Source organism: Lycium barbarum, chromosome 11, assembly GCF_019175385.1.
Source record: "Lycium barbarum isolate Lr01 chromosome 11, ASM1917538v2, whole genome shotgun sequence".
Lineage (NCBI taxonomy): Eukaryota > Viridiplantae > Streptophyta > Magnoliopsida > Solanales > Solanaceae > Lycium > Lycium barbarum.
The window spans coordinates 77,917,048-77,933,870 of record NC_083347.1 but is presented as its reverse complement, the minus strand read 5'-3'; the positions used below and the strand labels follow the sequence as shown (position 1 = coordinate 77,933,870).

At 37.0% G+C, this 16,823-nt stretch overlaps 1 long non-coding RNA gene across 1 annotated transcript; it reads right to left on the bottom strand.

Moving 5' to 3' along the window:
* Positions 1-4,192: 4,192 nt before the first annotated feature.
* On the bottom strand, positions 4,193-6,355 carry LOC132618451 (uncharacterized). Its single transcript, XR_009574107.1, has 3 exons — positions 5,993-6,355; positions 5,396-5,442; positions 4,193-4,543 (listed from the first exon to the last, which is right to left on the bottom strand). It is a non-coding gene; the product is annotated as an uncharacterized LOC132618451 (long non-coding RNA).
* Between the last annotated feature and the right edge of the window lie 10,468 nt (positions 6,356-16,823).

Here is a 16,823-nt window from a genome sequence, read left to right as displayed (position 1 = left end):
AATGTCCTTTTATTTAATTATGATGCTTTTCACATGCCTCTTTCATTGGTGGAATCCCTTCAATTTATTATAACGCATTCCAGCTCTCTAAGTAACCATTCCCGTAATATTTCTTCTTGTTCTTGACTCTCGGGGTGATAATTCCACATCATTGTCTTTGCTCTCCTCTTTATTTTGCAGTTGGTTGACAGTTGTATTGCGAGCTCTTCTGCTAAAATCTTACTCTCTCTCTGGTGCACTTAGTCGTAACTCGACTCTTTCTTCTTCTATAAATTACTCCCTTAAGATGTATCGTTCACTTCATCTTACCTCTTAATCTTTACATAAAAGTTTATAACGCGTAGACGTCCCTCGTCGATTTATTAGACTTTACAATCCCTGGAGTATTTCATGTCTCTGGTAACCTGTATACCCTTCGCAAACTCTCACGAATAAAATGAATTTTCCAAGTTGTTACATTATTTTACCTCAATAACCTTACATTGCTCTACTGTACTGTCCATATTCTGGAATCTTCAGCATCATGTGTTATTCTTCGACTTTCTTTTAAAGGTTTTTAACTGTCACTTTGCTTTTAGCTCTTAACCTCGATCTTTAGAGTTGGCTATCAAGTAGCGCTGGAGTTCCCTCATATGATAACCTTATCTAGCTGCTCTGTGAACTGTCTATTATTAACTGGTACAATTCTGAAAGAATTTTTGAATTTGACATATAAATTCAATGTCATCCAGTAACTAGTTTGTTCCGATCGTCTCGCTTGAACTGTTTCACCATTTCCGTTACTCCAACTTGTAACACTTTAAGCATATTATCCTGTGCCATTTCTTAATTGTTTTTTATTAGCTTTTCTGTCACACATTATGTTGCGATCTTTTCAAGAGCATGCGAAGGTGCTTAAATACCTTAGCATCATTTCACTAGTCCTTATGCTTTACATGCATTTTTCTCTTGTATCTTTCAATCGGTATCAGGGCTCAACTATGGCCATGTCCTATTTGCCCTCAGTACTAATTATATCTCGGTACCTTGGTTCAAACCATATTACACCTTTCCTTAATGTATCGAAAATACCGCAACCGTATTGTTATTACCGAATCCTTACTCTTCTTATCAAGTACTCAGCTGGTCTCATTCTTAGCATACAAATACTCGTAGGTTGTATAACTATTCTTGTACAGCTTGTATAAAGTATGTCCAATCTTAGTCGTAGTCCTTACTTCTCCTGGTTCATTCTGCTTTACATATTTCATCCGTACTAAAGCTCGCTCGTAGCTATCTTTTCATACTCCTTTCCCTTTCTTTATTTTACCCCTTTCATTTTCTCATATCCTACTATAGGAGATTTTCTATCTCTCCCCTTTGCTACTTATAAGTCGCAACATCATTAGCGCACAATTCTATTGCCAAATCTTAGCCTCTAATCTAGTATAGCATTGCTATCCTTTACAATATCTCTTAAGTTACTCGTTACAATTCTCTTGTCGTATTCTTATTTTTTATAAGCACTCACTTTATAATGCCATATCATTCAAGATCTTTACAGATGCTTCTCCGCACCATCTCAAATATCATCCTGACTTCTATCCATTCATTGCTGGCTTTCAGATCTTACTAACTTGTTTCAGCAAGGGATCTCACCTGAAGTTTAAGTATCCATATCAAACATATTGCAGTGTCAATTGCTTCCATCTTACACTCGCTTCCCCCCTTTAGGGTGTACTTATACCATTATCTGTTTATATTCCGTTCTACGTCCCTATTTCTAATCTTCAAATTCATCTGATCCTTTTTCCAATTCACTTGGTATACTGTACAATATCTATGTCTTTTCTTTATAGTTTATAACTTTGATTATCCATGTACGAAACCTTTAACAAAATCACGAAGCGACGAAAACCTTCCTATATATAGTACGAAATCTCATCCGATAATCTGTACTCGAGTAATGAAACCAATGTAGCAACTCATCTAAGGTCACATTCCACTGAATCCAATCGATACTTAATGAGTGCTTGTAGTCGTTCCAAGTTCTCAATTAGATAGCGCTTATTTTCCGATGATAAGTGTCCAAAGTTCTTTTAATATTATCTTTATCCCAACCTATATCATCTGTTTCCTTTGATAAATTTACAACACATTATTTGTTCCTCAGGCCTACAATCATTATCCTTTAAGGATTTCACTATTTCCGAGGTGAAATCATATACGCAGTACTCTTTGTGCCTTATGCTCTTTTACCCTTGTTGTGTACCCAACACTAGCTTCTAACTTACTCAAAATCATATCAAGTTCATCTTAATCATGGTCTTATCTTATCGCCTTGTCGTCGTATTACACCTTTAAGTTCATAGCTATATATTTCCCTTTTGTTCTATACTCGTACTTAATTAATCACGTCTATCTTAGGTGTTTCCTTTTTGAATTCTCTTACTATTTCTCCAGTCTATGTCCATCTTTTATTCTGTACACAAGGAATCTCATGCTACCTCTGTACCCTTCGGAAAACACTACTTCTGCATAATCCCTTCCGTATTCTGTTCATCCCTATTTGTTCTTATCATACCAGTCATTTTCTGGCACTTATTCTGCTTCGTTGCTCATCTTTCTGTAGTTTGGTCTTTCACAATTCTGTCACTTATATTACTCGTGTTCTCGGCTATACATGCCGTAACTTATTACAGCACTATTATCTCGCTCGCTTTCTTCTTATTTCCTTCTTTCAATTAACTCCTTCTTTTCTTGTGCTCGCTTTCATTTTCGTTATCACATAATCTATATTCTGAACCTTTCTTATAAAAGAACTTTATAAGTCTTTCTTATTCGTTCTATACCTTGCCTTTCCATTTCACATTTGCCTTCATACGTCAGTTGTATAGACCACGTCATATCCTTTAGTCACTTCCTCACTAGGCTTTACTCATTTTCATAACAATCCTTATTGTATTCACATAATATCCTGTTCGTAATTAATCCTATGGTGTAACACTTCTTAACCTTAAGGATTCACGACTCTTACTAGGGTTTAATTACACTCTGTGGAATAGGCGTACGTAACCCTTTTACCCCTTCTGATTAATCTTAGCCTTAATACCTCATAGGCTGTCTAATCAATACATTCATATTCGTCACAACTCTTCCTCCTCCGTACCTTTATCTCAATCATACTATTACTCCTTTTAATGTAAACTCGTCGTAATTTATCCCTACTTGTCAGTTCAGTTGATATCTCAACATAACACTCTATTAAGATTTGCCAGCCCTTTCTAAATCATCTTTTATTATCAGAAGCCCTTCCAACTTGTCTTAACATTTCCTTTTTACCATATTGATCTTGACCTCATAATTACTATTACCATCAATTCAACAGTTAACTTATTTCTCAAAGTTAGACTTGCAACTTGGTCAAATCCTATCATTATTGTTGACACGACCTTTCAAGACATATTACGAACTTATATCTCATTCCCTTTTTATTTCTAAGAAAATTTTGGCAGAGTTTCCTCTGTATTTCTTACTATCCCAAAACCTGCACGCAGGAAATACCAACAATGCCTCACAGGGCCAACATATATACGTATATATTATATCATATCATAGCCACACAGGGCTCCCAATCACAAGTAAAAGTATAAATATGTCGAAACTTACCTCATATATCACACCTCGAGACGTACTTGATCCTTTAGCGATCTGTCCTGTTATACCTTCCTATCTACCATCCCTTTCATTCTTCAACTTTACATTTCAATCATACTTCAATATTCTTACCTTATTCGGCATGCGTCTTTCGCATCGTTGCTTACCTGTGTACTTTGTAACTTCCAATATCATCAGTCACTTTCTTCTGTCGATGCCGTTCTTCAGCTGAAATCAACGGTTAGTACAAGGAATTTCATTTCCTATGGATGGGCTCTATCACACGATATTAGATATGAAAGAAAGGTAACATCCTAAATGTCCTATAGCTTCCTGTTTATAGATGTGGTGCACAACACGCCGATAAACAAGACTCTACTAGACACGGTCTGTAGACACTCCGAGGATGAACTGCTCCGATACCACTTTTGTCACGACCCAACCCCGTAGGCCATGACTAGTGCCCGAGCTGGACACTCTATTACGTACCTGTTAGATATAGCCAAATTGAAACTATGAACAATATGGAAACTTGCAAAAGAACTCCGAAGGTTCATAACGTCATCATATATATGTCCAGATAATTGTCTCCTGAGGAGTCACAACTGATCAAGTCATAAGATGATACACAAGCCAACAAGGCTGCCACTACATACGAACATATCCATAGCACATCGTATAGACACAGCTGAACGAACTTATACACAACCCACACATATGTCTATAGACCTCTAAGAGTACTAACAGTGAAATATGACGGGACAGGGCCCCGTCGTACCCCTGGACAACCATATATAAATACATCAGAAGATCTGTACCAAAAGTCTAGGCTCCGGAACAATGGAGCTCCCCAAGACAGCTGAGTAGAAGTCCTAAGCTGAGGGATCACCGAATCGAGCGTCTGTACCTGCAGGCATGAAACGCAGCCCCCCGAAGAAAGAGGGGTCAGTACGGAATATGTACTGAGTATATAAAGCATAAGAACATCAAGTACAGATGAATCATGAAAACCAGCCTCAACAATAGAATACATCTGTGGCTAACATCTGAGAATATCTACATAACTTTATATGACAGAAACTAACTCTACGGTGTATGATATGCATAGATTATAATATAACTGATAGTGCTGTGGAACGTACAACCCGATCCATAAATAATATAATAGTGCCGAGGAACGTACGGCCGGATCCATAGATATAATATGTTAGTGCCGAGGAACGTACGACCCGATCCATATATAATATAATATGTTAGTGCCGAGGAACGTACGACCCGATCCATATATAATATAATATAATATGTTAGTGCCGAGGAACGTACGGCCCGACCCATAATAATATAATATAACATGTTAGTGCCGAGGACGTACGACCCGATCCATAAATATAATATGTTAGTGCCGAGGAACGTATGGCCTGATCCATATATAATATAAAATGTTAGTGCCGAAGAACGTACGGCCCGATCCATATATAATAAAATATGTTAGTGTCGAGGAACGTACGGCCCGATCTGTATATAATATGATATATATAAATGCATGTAAGACTCGGAAAAGGATACTCTGAACTCCTCTGGTGACATCAGAAGCAAGTATGATAAGTCTTAGGGAGTTATGGACATAAAATATAGGAGGCCAAGGATACAAATATCTCTACACTATCTAAGAATAGAGTCTTTGGAACTCGCTTGCTCACTGTGTTCGTTCATATGATAAGGGTCATACCAAAATGAAAGAAAGGATAACTTTACATACCTGTTTCAGGTTAACCATAACCAAGTTCGCTTCGTCGCCCCTTTAGCCTATTTAATATGAATGTAATGCTATCGTTAGTAAACTATACTTCCTAGCTTATAAATCTGTAACCAATAATTTATAGGATTCATTCTTTAATTCATACTTTCTTGATTAGGATTTTCATTAGTTAAGAACTTAACGGAAATCGGGCAGCATTTCCCCTATATACTCGCCTAACCCGAACTTCCAATTAATTTCCGATTACCACAACAATACCAACAACAACGATAACAATAATTTCATATCAAACTAGAATTAAATCCATCCTTAAATCACTTTCAAAATAGCCCAATATACATTCGTATACCAATGCTTGTATACATTTCTTTATTTTTTGTATGTACATAGTATAACGGCAACAAAAATAACAACAACACCTCCAGGTTATTCAATTAATTTACAGTCATATAATTTCATAAGAACAACCTCCCAAAACAGTCCACCGAACTACAACACCAATTTATCATATTTCCGGCATAATTTTCGTATTTCCCATCTCACAATTTAGCTACAACTGGGATGAATTTAATATACCTAGGATAGAATAAATCTTACCTTATTTGCCAAGAAATGATCTTCTGCCACCTTACTTCATTACGAAGAAAGCCCGGAGTCAACAACACGACAAAATGGAATAACAAGATCGAAGCAATTAGTGAAACCCGTAAAATAACAATGCTGCTGCCCACTCTATATTCACGTTGCTGTAGCTTTCCCTTAAGTGAATTGCTTAGTTGCTGCTCTACAACGAATTTATATTGCTGCACAATTAAGGGACGACGTTGCTCTGTTCTTGAATTAAACCAACGTTATCCCCTCTTCATAAAATGAAAATCTGAAACTTTGTCTTATATTCTATGAATATGTTGTTATACTTTCCTAAAATAAGATATGAAAGTTCTCTTGTACCTTAAGAATTAAGTTCACTTTAAAGAGAGAAAAGTTCTTATAGGTAGGGTCCACCCACCATTATCCCTTAGTAGTTGAAGACACCTCACCCCTTACATGTCATATAGGTATATACCTTAGTGTAACAGTCACCAATGACTTTATACATGCTGCCACGAAATGGTTTATCCATTATAGACTTATCCAAAATAGCCACTTTAGCTAGTAACTTGTATCCCACTTAATTTAATATTTAACCAATTGCACACCGAATTAATTCCTTGATCACAATTCACTTAAATAGCAATCATTTTTAATACAGTTCATATACTCATTGTCATGAACATGTGACATAGCACTAGTCCATACCCCCTTTTGGTACAAGCAAAATATTATTTGCAATCATCGTCGTCACACTTTTTGGTCTTAAATCATTTCGGGACTTCATTCCATATTTACACCGAGTTCTTAATTTTCATGCTTGAATATGACCATGTCCTCCGTCCTCGGATAAATTTTCTCATGTCGGACGGTCCAATTTCTCTAGTCCAAAAATATAGGATATTATAGCTTGGACCGTATTTCATTCAAATAAATTTTGAACCTCAACGAAACTTATTTTCTTCGATTGGTTTAGCTTCTAATCCTTCTTACGGTACATATGTACCATCACCCTAACCACCTATAAGATTGAGGGATAACCTCGCTTCCGTTACTAATGTCATTTAACTCGCACGGTTTCCAACGCAGGAAAACATGGGATGTAACAATACCCCTACCGGCTCATATCTTTGTATGACCTTTTAGTAGCCTTGTCGGCTGGTGATGATGGACATAATTGTTGAAGATTATACAGAGATTTGCCGTTATATTGTGATATATGTCCTTACAAATTATGATATCCAGGAGCTATCTTTATGGTCCACCCAAAAATGTTTATGAGATGTATGTTTAGAGGCTCGGTGTGTTAGCTCTGGGTGCCCGTCATGGCCCTCTGGTTGGGTCGTGACAGAAGTGGTATCAGAGGCAGGTTCGTCCTAGGGTGTGTCTACGAACCGTGTCCAGTAGAGTCTTGTTTATGGGTGTGAAGCGCGCCACACTTATAAACAAGAGGCTGCAGGGCATCTTGGAATGATTGACCTTTCTTTCTCATCTTAGATCGTCTCGTAGAGCTAAATTATAGTATTTCATATCTCTGATTCTAACCCTAAATATTTTTATTATGGATAAGAAGTTGATTATGCCGTTATGAGGTAATTGATGACAATTGAAGTTGTTACTCCGGAAGGTATATTTTCTGTCTTATGGATATTGATAGACTTTTATATGAGAACCTGAGGTAGATGTTACGAGTATTTGTGATCGCCCTGTGAGGCATTGGATGTGTTTTCTGGGTTGTTTGCAAGAATGAGGAAGTAAGAAGTATAGAGGAAACTCTACCGAAATTTTTACAAATTGAATTGTTTGAATGTCTAGGCTATATAGAAAGAATGGAGGGAAAATATGACAATCGGATGGATTGTAAGTGATGATTGAATGAACTATTATGAGACGCTTTCAAAGAGAAGTTTTAGAATGATTTTAATTCAAGAGAAGAACCCTGGAGGAGGAAAAATTATTAGTAATTAAAGGAGTTGGAATGAGTGCATTCAAGATTTCGGAGAATTGAGACTTATTGAAGATATAGGGAAAGTTGACCCTAAGAATTCAAATGCAGTATTACGATTTATAGATTGGTGAGTAAGAGATAACGAAAAGATATTGATAAGGGAAAGGAAGTTAACGAGTAGGGGAAAGTTTTACTCTAGGAGTTTATAAATATATACACATAAGATCAGGATGGGTTGATGACAGGCACACAGACTTGTTTATCAAACTTTCCCATATAATGTGGGTTACATTGGGATTTAGAAGTCACCTGTCATTTGACTTCAAAGGGATTCTGAATATTTGATAGTTGGTACTATTCTGAGAATTATTATGGCCGAGTTACTTCGGATAATAATGACGACCTTGACCTCAAGAATGAGAAATGGTTAGGTAAGTTGGATTACAATTATGAATGTCTTCTAGATTGCTTATATAACTTCTAAATGTGATGTTTCTTGGCCGACAAAAGAAGTAGAGATTGTATCAACTTTAGGAATATGTGGTGTATTTCCACCTAATCCTTATAAGAAGGATTCACCGCAGTTTTTTTAGACGAGTGTTGTGAAGGTTATTTGACGATAGAGAAATTAGGTGCGATGTCGGCTTATGTGTAAGGAGAGAAGACAGTAGGTGTACAAGTGAAGATAAAATATCGCAAGGATCGATTCGGTTGCTACAGGAAAGTAAAGGATGTGAGGTTGATTATTTTAGACAAAGCGACAGGGTACAAGTATGAATAAAGATTTTTAAGTAAAGTTATATCACCAGGAGTTATAATTACGACGTAGGAAGGTATGCTAGGAAGGCTTACAAATTTAGATATATGAAAAAAGAATATGATAAACCAGAATAGCCCGAGCGAAATTAAGAGCATATGAGCTTTACAATTAGAATTCTCTGGCTAGCTGGACAAAAAGAGAGGGCAGATGTATTAAAGCCACAGATTCAGGATAAGATCAAATGGTAATGGGATATCTCGCCAGAAAAAGGTGTTGAAAAGCGATAAAAAAAGGTAAGCCACTAGTGTCTATATCGAGTATTATGTATACCCTTATGATTGATGTTATGATATGTTAAAAATATTGATTGTGTTGTATGTCAAAATTGAGGTAGCAAGCGCTACAGAGAGACTCAGGATTTGGTTTTCTCGAGAATTAAAGTGGGATAGCGGTAACGCGACCAACAATCTAAGAAGGAGAATTAGGAAAAGAAGGTTATGATATCATGAATGGGGAGAGAAACTTGGACAAGGAAAATGTATACCCATTGAGGGTCAGGTAATATATATTTGAGGAAAAGGTTAGGACGAAAGCAGGAAAGCAGACGATAGGATAAAATTTAAATAAATCAAAGGGAGATAGAGTAATGTCATACGTGACAAGGGATGAACGTGAGGATCCTGGAACCAACCTATACGTCTTCATAATTAGAACCAAGGAGGTTGTAAATAATAAATAAAGGTGCATCCTTGCGAAGAAATAAATAGGTCTTATGAGAGCGACGAGGAAATTTTAAACTCCTGAGATTTAACCGGGAGAATGGATGTGAACCCATGATTGGCATGCCTATTTAAGGGAAAAAAGTACCTCAAGAAGAGATTTTTAGTGTCAAAAGGGATTCGAACTCGTAACGAAACACTCCAAAGTTTCCTAACCTAAGAGTAAAGGATGATTAATGAAAACAGGCGTTTTACGAGTAAACGAAAACAAAAGAAACTATGAGGACTTAAGAAATGAGGAGGTGTCAATGAAATGGTTAAAGGGAATTATGTGGCCTCCAACAACAAGGAGAAGGTTAGTGAATCAGTAGGCTTGCCCAAGGGAAAACAAATTGAAATTATAAGCCAATGGTTGTGTGAAAGATGCAAAGATGCGATCATGAAGAAAACCGAGAAAATTCGAGATATATATCTATATATGTATGCACAAGTTGTTGTATCATAAAGGAAGATGAAGACTCGACGAAAGAAGAAAGAAAAGTGTGTACTTTGTGAGGATTTCATGATAAGAACAAGATCCGATAGAACACTAGAAGGACTATGATGCATAGCTGTGATGCCAACAAGTAGTTAAGGAGAATTACGGGACAAAATGAGCTAAGCTAATGAAAGGACGAGTCGTGGAAATGGATGGCGTGGAATACCAAATTTTAATGGTATAGTATAGACATAAATTGAAATTGGAAACCTAGAGCAAGGAGAATTTCAAGGATATTAAGAAGATAGTCGTGGAGAAAGATTAGGGCTAAAGGAGCGTGGTATAGTCGGACACTCCATAATGGGCCTAATGAATTCCGATGCCGCCATTAATTCATTAACCTAGGGGACTACTAGTCATGTGAGGTAGAAGTGAAAAGACAATAAATAAGGCATTTGAATTGTATCCAATATGTATAAGCATTTTGATTTAACACAAGAACTCTACTAGCAAAAAGGAAAATAAGTTAAACCATGCGATGAAAAGAACTCCGGCATTATATTGAATAGAGGAGTTGAAGGATCGCTAAGGTTGGCTAGATGACTATTAAAGATGGTTAACACTCAAAGGTTATGGTATATGAGAACATCCTTTAAAAGGAGGGAAGAACAAATTCAGCTCTAAGATGAGCTACAATTTTCCGAAGCTTAAAAGAGGGAAATATATTGGATTGAAGGAGTCAAATTGTGAGATGAACCGATATGTCAAGAATATGCTAAAAAAAGTGAGAATGGATTAAATGCAGGTATATCATGAGACAAATCTAGGAAGGAGAATGAGTTTCGTCAATGTGACATGTTATGTCTCCGGACTATGGTTCGAATCGCTCGTACCGGAGAAATTTTGGTTACATTTAAGTGTGCATTAACGTACTCCGAAAGGTAACGAAAGGAGTAAGAAGGGTCTGTAAGCTAACCAGGGAGTAAGTATAAAGGACAATTTGGATTACAAAAAGGGAAATCATAGCACTAGAAGAGATGAAAGTTTTAACAAGAGGAATAATTATAGGAGTTCAATAATCTTCAGAGGAAAGGAAGATAGTGTGCCTATGGATAGCAAGAGAGCAGTACTGCCTGAGATTAGGGATTTCCTCGTAAGTCATGAAATTTCAAGCCGCTGGTTATATCAATTGTGAGAATGTATGACACAGAACCATATAAACAATCGCCATGATGCAATGGCCGACAAAAATGGTGTAAGGACAACGATAGAGAGTCAAAGAAGAACATAGACTAATTTAAGTCTCAAATGATCACCGGTACAAGAGAATCAAGGACTTAAGAAGAAAGCATACTCATATCAAAAGGAAGTTATGATTAAGTAGGATTTTATCTTAGTTCTATGTTCATGAGTTTATTTTGCAATTATGCTAAAACTGAGGAGAGGAAATTGTAGGAAAAGTTCAAGTATGAATAGGATGATATTGTAAGGAATTAAATATTCCAACCAAGGAATTAAAAGGAGATGATATGGTATGTCTATAAGGTTGACGAGTACAAAAAGGGATAATCTAAAATAGCAACAAAGAAGCAAGCATGGAAGGGTGCCATATCTAAATAAGTGAATTTTTCTACTAGTAGAGAAATAAGGAGCAAGGCAAAAGAGTACGACAATTAAGAGTGCTCACAGATTGGTAGGGAGCCATAGCAATCATGAGTTAAGACCATCTTAATGGCAACAAGTCCAAGGACAGTAACTAGATATCAGTTGACCACTGAGTACATATATAAGAACATGATGATATGGAACTAATGAATGCGTTTGACAGAGAATTGGGAGGATATGAAAGAAGTCTAATGAGCCCACAGTATAAGAGCATGAAGATCAGGAACTAAACGAGGACAACTATTTCAAGAAACTAATAAAAGTGTTGTAAGCTCGCAAGCTATAACATTCGAGGACGAATGTCCCTAAGGGGGGAGGATGTTACACCTCGCATTTTCAGAGCATGAGCATGCCATGTACTTTACCATTTTAATTCAGTATCAGATACATCCCATGATGTTTTGGAAGGTACAAGCCATGGGAATTTCATAACAATGAGGTAAAGGATGAATTTTCCACACCCCACCCTAGGTAAGGCGTGATTGGCACCCGACACCTTGCGAAAACCGAGCGAACCAACTTACAACTCACATCCTCTATGTCTAGAATGGAAACAATAAGATCAAGAGGCTAAATACGAGCATAATATCATGCATAAGTATATGTACAATGGACCCATGATGCCAACATACAACCGACATAATACAACTAAGCTGTACACAGGAACTGTCTGCAAAGCCTTTATGAACATCCCTGAAGTATATAAGTTGAGACAGGGCCCCTGACATACCCTCTTGTCATAAAAAAAAACATATGCAACTCAGACTCGGCAATGCTCCAGGAAGAAGTGGAGCTCACCAATCAAAACTGGTACCTGAAGGCAGCCTACGATGAAAGATCCTCGTCTCGTCTATCTACACCTGCGGGCATGAACGTAGCATCCACAAGAAGGGACGTCAGTACGAGCAATGTACTGAGTATGTAAGGCATTAATAGTAGTATGATATCAGAATGAAGATGACATAAGATAAAGTAAGTAATCATACCTCGTACTCTTCTTAAGATCTCTGTCATGTAAACTACACATCTACAGGAAAAACATGTCATATACATCCATACACAACATACATACATATGCATTCACATTCACTTACTATACATACATCTGTCATATCCGTACCCGGCCCTTTCGGGACTCGGTGTCCTCCGTACCCGGCCCTTTCGTGACTCGGTGTCATCCGTACCAGGCCCTTTCGGGACTCGGTGTTATCCCCATCTGATCATTTGGATGCAATGCATACATACATACATACATATACATAAAAATACATAAATGAAATCAACATCATCATTAGCATTATCATTATCAGTATATCATTCCTTGAAGGATCAACCATCTTAAGGTGAAGTCGACGATGTCATAAGAGTCATGAGAATCATGAACTTATCTAGCATTAGGAATAGAATTGTCATCGCTATATCTCACCTCGAAAGAACAAGTATTATGAGGTGAGATCAATCACAAAGAATAGTCTCAAGATCATGAATAAGCTCAATAATATCGTAAGGATCATGAGATTCATAGACTTCTAGCATTTGTGGAAGCAAGGACATTATGGATATGGCACAACAGTTTATAACAAAAGAATCATGCCTTTAGAAAGAAAGGGTTTAGCCTTAATATACCTTTTTGGTCGCCTTAACTTTAACTACCCAATGCTTGTCCTCCCAGGCTCGTAAATCTATATTCAAGAAAATTTATAATATTGTTAGACTCACCTTTATATGCTTGTCTTAGTCCTTCAAATAAATCTTTCAACAATCTGCTGAAATTTCGGCAGCATCTCCCCTATATTCTTTACCTCCTCCAAATACAAAAACAACTCCTAAACAATACCAACAACATCAACAACCATATCAATACCAATATATTCCATAAAACATCCCACACGATGTTTCTCCAATATTCAAACCAACCATAACAATATCCATAATACCATAATCAAAGAATTATATTCAACTCTTTATGATTTTTCTCCTATGATCCTTTCCTTTCCAAGAATTGCTAAACCTTTATATCATCTTAATCATGTAAATAATAGCAAGAACATACCTTATAGTAGAAGAACTTCACTTTATTCACCTTAAACTTGAACCACACGCGTCACTATACGATTCTATACTCGCAACTATACGTTGCCTGAACCGGAATTCGGGAATTATTGTTGATTTAGGCTTGAAATTTGGGTTTGGAAGTTGGGGAAATTTCTAGAGGATTTTCCAACAATTTGGAAGAGGTTTTGGCTGAAAAAGAGGGGGGCAAGCCCCTTTTATAATAGTTCAAATTCGTGTCAGGTCACTGTAGCAGTACTGTAGCAAGTCGGTTACTGTAGCACGCGTTTCTGCTCGGTCAGCTGAACTTGTAACGTCCATAATTCTCTACTTTGATATCGGATCGACGAGCGGTTTGTTGCATTGAAAACTAGACTCTACGAAATTCATTTTAGGCTTTTGAAAAATCTTAAAACTCTTAATATACTAGGAGATATACCCCTCCAAAGTTGACCCAAAGTTCTGTCCAAAAATTCTGTCAACTATTTTTCAAATTTTCGACAAATTTATTTTCTTCGATTTGCTTGGTCCCAGAATTTCCCATAGCTTATTATATGAACGTAAACCGTCATGACCATAGGATTACTTCATATAATATCATATATCCTTGAAAGGAACTCCAGTATCCATACTTAGAACGTCCAACACTAATTAATTTCCACGTACGAAGCTACGGGGTGTAACAGAATTATAATCTCGTAAGTCGTAACCGAGAAGGACAACCTTGGAACCAAAGGACATGACCATTATCAAGTATGATTAATGATAAATATCATGTATGGAGAGGTTTGGAAGATTTCAAGACCAAGCAAATCGAATAAAATAAGTTTGTCGTTGGAAAAAAGTTAGCAGAATTTTTGATAGAATTTTGTGTCAATTTTAGAGGGGCATATCTCCAGGTATATTAGAAGTTTTAAGGTGTTTCAAAAGCCTAAAAATAAGTTTGTCAAGTCTAATTTCCAACGCAACAAACTGCTCATCAAAACGACATCGGAGTAGGGGGTTATGGCCATTTTAAGATAACCCATGCAAGCTGCCAAATGCCTTCCGCGAGTCCCACTTGGGAAAGTCGGTGGAACCGACTTATGAGGGGTATAAATACCCCCGTAAACCATATTTGTTTAGCATTTTACACTCCCATGAGTTCTATAAATCTCCTAACACATCCCCCAAACATTTATAGCCCATTAAATCAAGAATTTAACAAGATTACACCAAACTAGTCCATGAAAGGTGATTGTTCTTGCTTCTACTTGATGTTGTGGTGAGTTTTGTCTTGAAAAAAGTTAGTGTGGCTAAGTTTCTTCATGTATAAGGTGTGTTATTCATCCTATCTCTTATGTTGAGTTGATTTGAAGGTTTAGCAAGTCTTAAAAGTGAAAATAGTTATGGAGGAAAGGTCATAAATTGTTGTGTTGTAGTTGTTGTGTTTATGGACTGTTTTGAGCATGTTGTGGCCATGTGGTTGGGCTGATTTACATGTATATGTATGTTATCTAATGTTGTTGGTGTGTTGATGAGATTATGCTGCCTGATTGGGATGAAAGGAAGTGTATATTGTTGTTGTATGTTGAAAAACATCGTGTGGGATGGTTTATGGAATATTTTGGTATTGATGATGATGTGGTTGATATTAGTATTGATATTGTTATTGCTTTGTTTGTATTGTGATTTTAGGCTAGGAATATAAACAGGGGAGATACTGCCCGAATTTCGGCAGCTTTTAAAAGGAATTAATTTGAGGGCTTAAGGCAAGAATATGACGATAAGCCTAACGATGATATGAATTCTCTTGAATGTAGATTTACGAGCTTGGGAGGATAAGCGTTAAATAGTTAAGGTTAAGGAGACTGAAAAGGTATGTCAAGGCTAGTCCCTTTCTTTCAAAAGGCATGATTCCTATGTTATGATTCCATATATGTTTCCATAACCTTATTACTTCCAAAAGTTAGAAGTTCATGATTCTTAAAGCTTCTTATGATGTTAAAAATGAGAATGTTTCTATGATGATTATGATGATGATGATGATGATTTTATGTTTAACAGTCCCGAGCTTATGATTTTAATGCTTTTATGAGATTATTGAGCTTATTTCATGATTTCCTTGATTTTATTCGTTATTGTTGATCTCACCTTATGATAACTGTTCCTTCAAGGTGAGATATAGTTGTGATGATTATTCCATAATATAATCGGAGGTTACCGACCTTACGTCACTATGATAGAGTGGTAGCTTTTAATTGAGCTCTCATATATGCTATATGTATTTACATATGTAACTTTTACATACCGCGCCTTAACGGTCGGGCAAGATGCTATACACATATTACCGCGCCTTAACGGCCGGGAAAGATACTATATATATATATAACACTGCGCCTACATGGCCGGGCAAGATAACACCGCGCCTACATGGCCAGGAAAGATAACACCGCGCCTACATGGCCAGGAAAGATAACACCGCGCCTACATGGCCAGGCAAGATAACACCGCGCCTATATGGCCAAGCATGATAACACCGTGCCTACATGGCCGGGCAAGATAACACCGCGCCTACATGACTAAGCAAGATAACACTGCTCCTACATGGCCCAGCAAGATAACACCGCGCCTCTATGGCCGGGCAAGATAATACCATACCTATATAGAATGGGTTGCACATTCTGCAGCACTAATATATATATAGATATGAGGAATATTTATTTTTAAAAAAAGCTAAGCATGCATGGTATCCGCCTTATGAGGCAATTAGATGTACAGGTTATCTTTTTCTCATGTTATGTTCTATATTTCTTATTATGTTGTTACTCATGCCTTACATACTTAGTACATTGTTCGTACTAACGTCCTTTTTTATGGACGCTGCGTTCATGCCCGCAGGTAGACAGGTACACGGATTTGACCCATAGGTTATTTATCAGCAGATTCTCAGGAGCACTCTACTTACTTCGGAGCTGCAGTCTATTTGATATTGGTCCTGATGGTCACAAGTATTCTATGTAGAGGCTCGTAGACATGTGTGTACAATTAGACGTTTCATACCCCTACCGGCTCATATCTTTGTATAACCTTTTAGTAGCCTTGTCGGCTGGTGATGATGGACATAATTGTTGAAGATTATACAGAGATGTGCGGCTATATTGTGATATATGTCCTTACAGATTATGATATTCAGGAGCTATCTTTATGCTCCACCCATAAATGTTTATGAGATG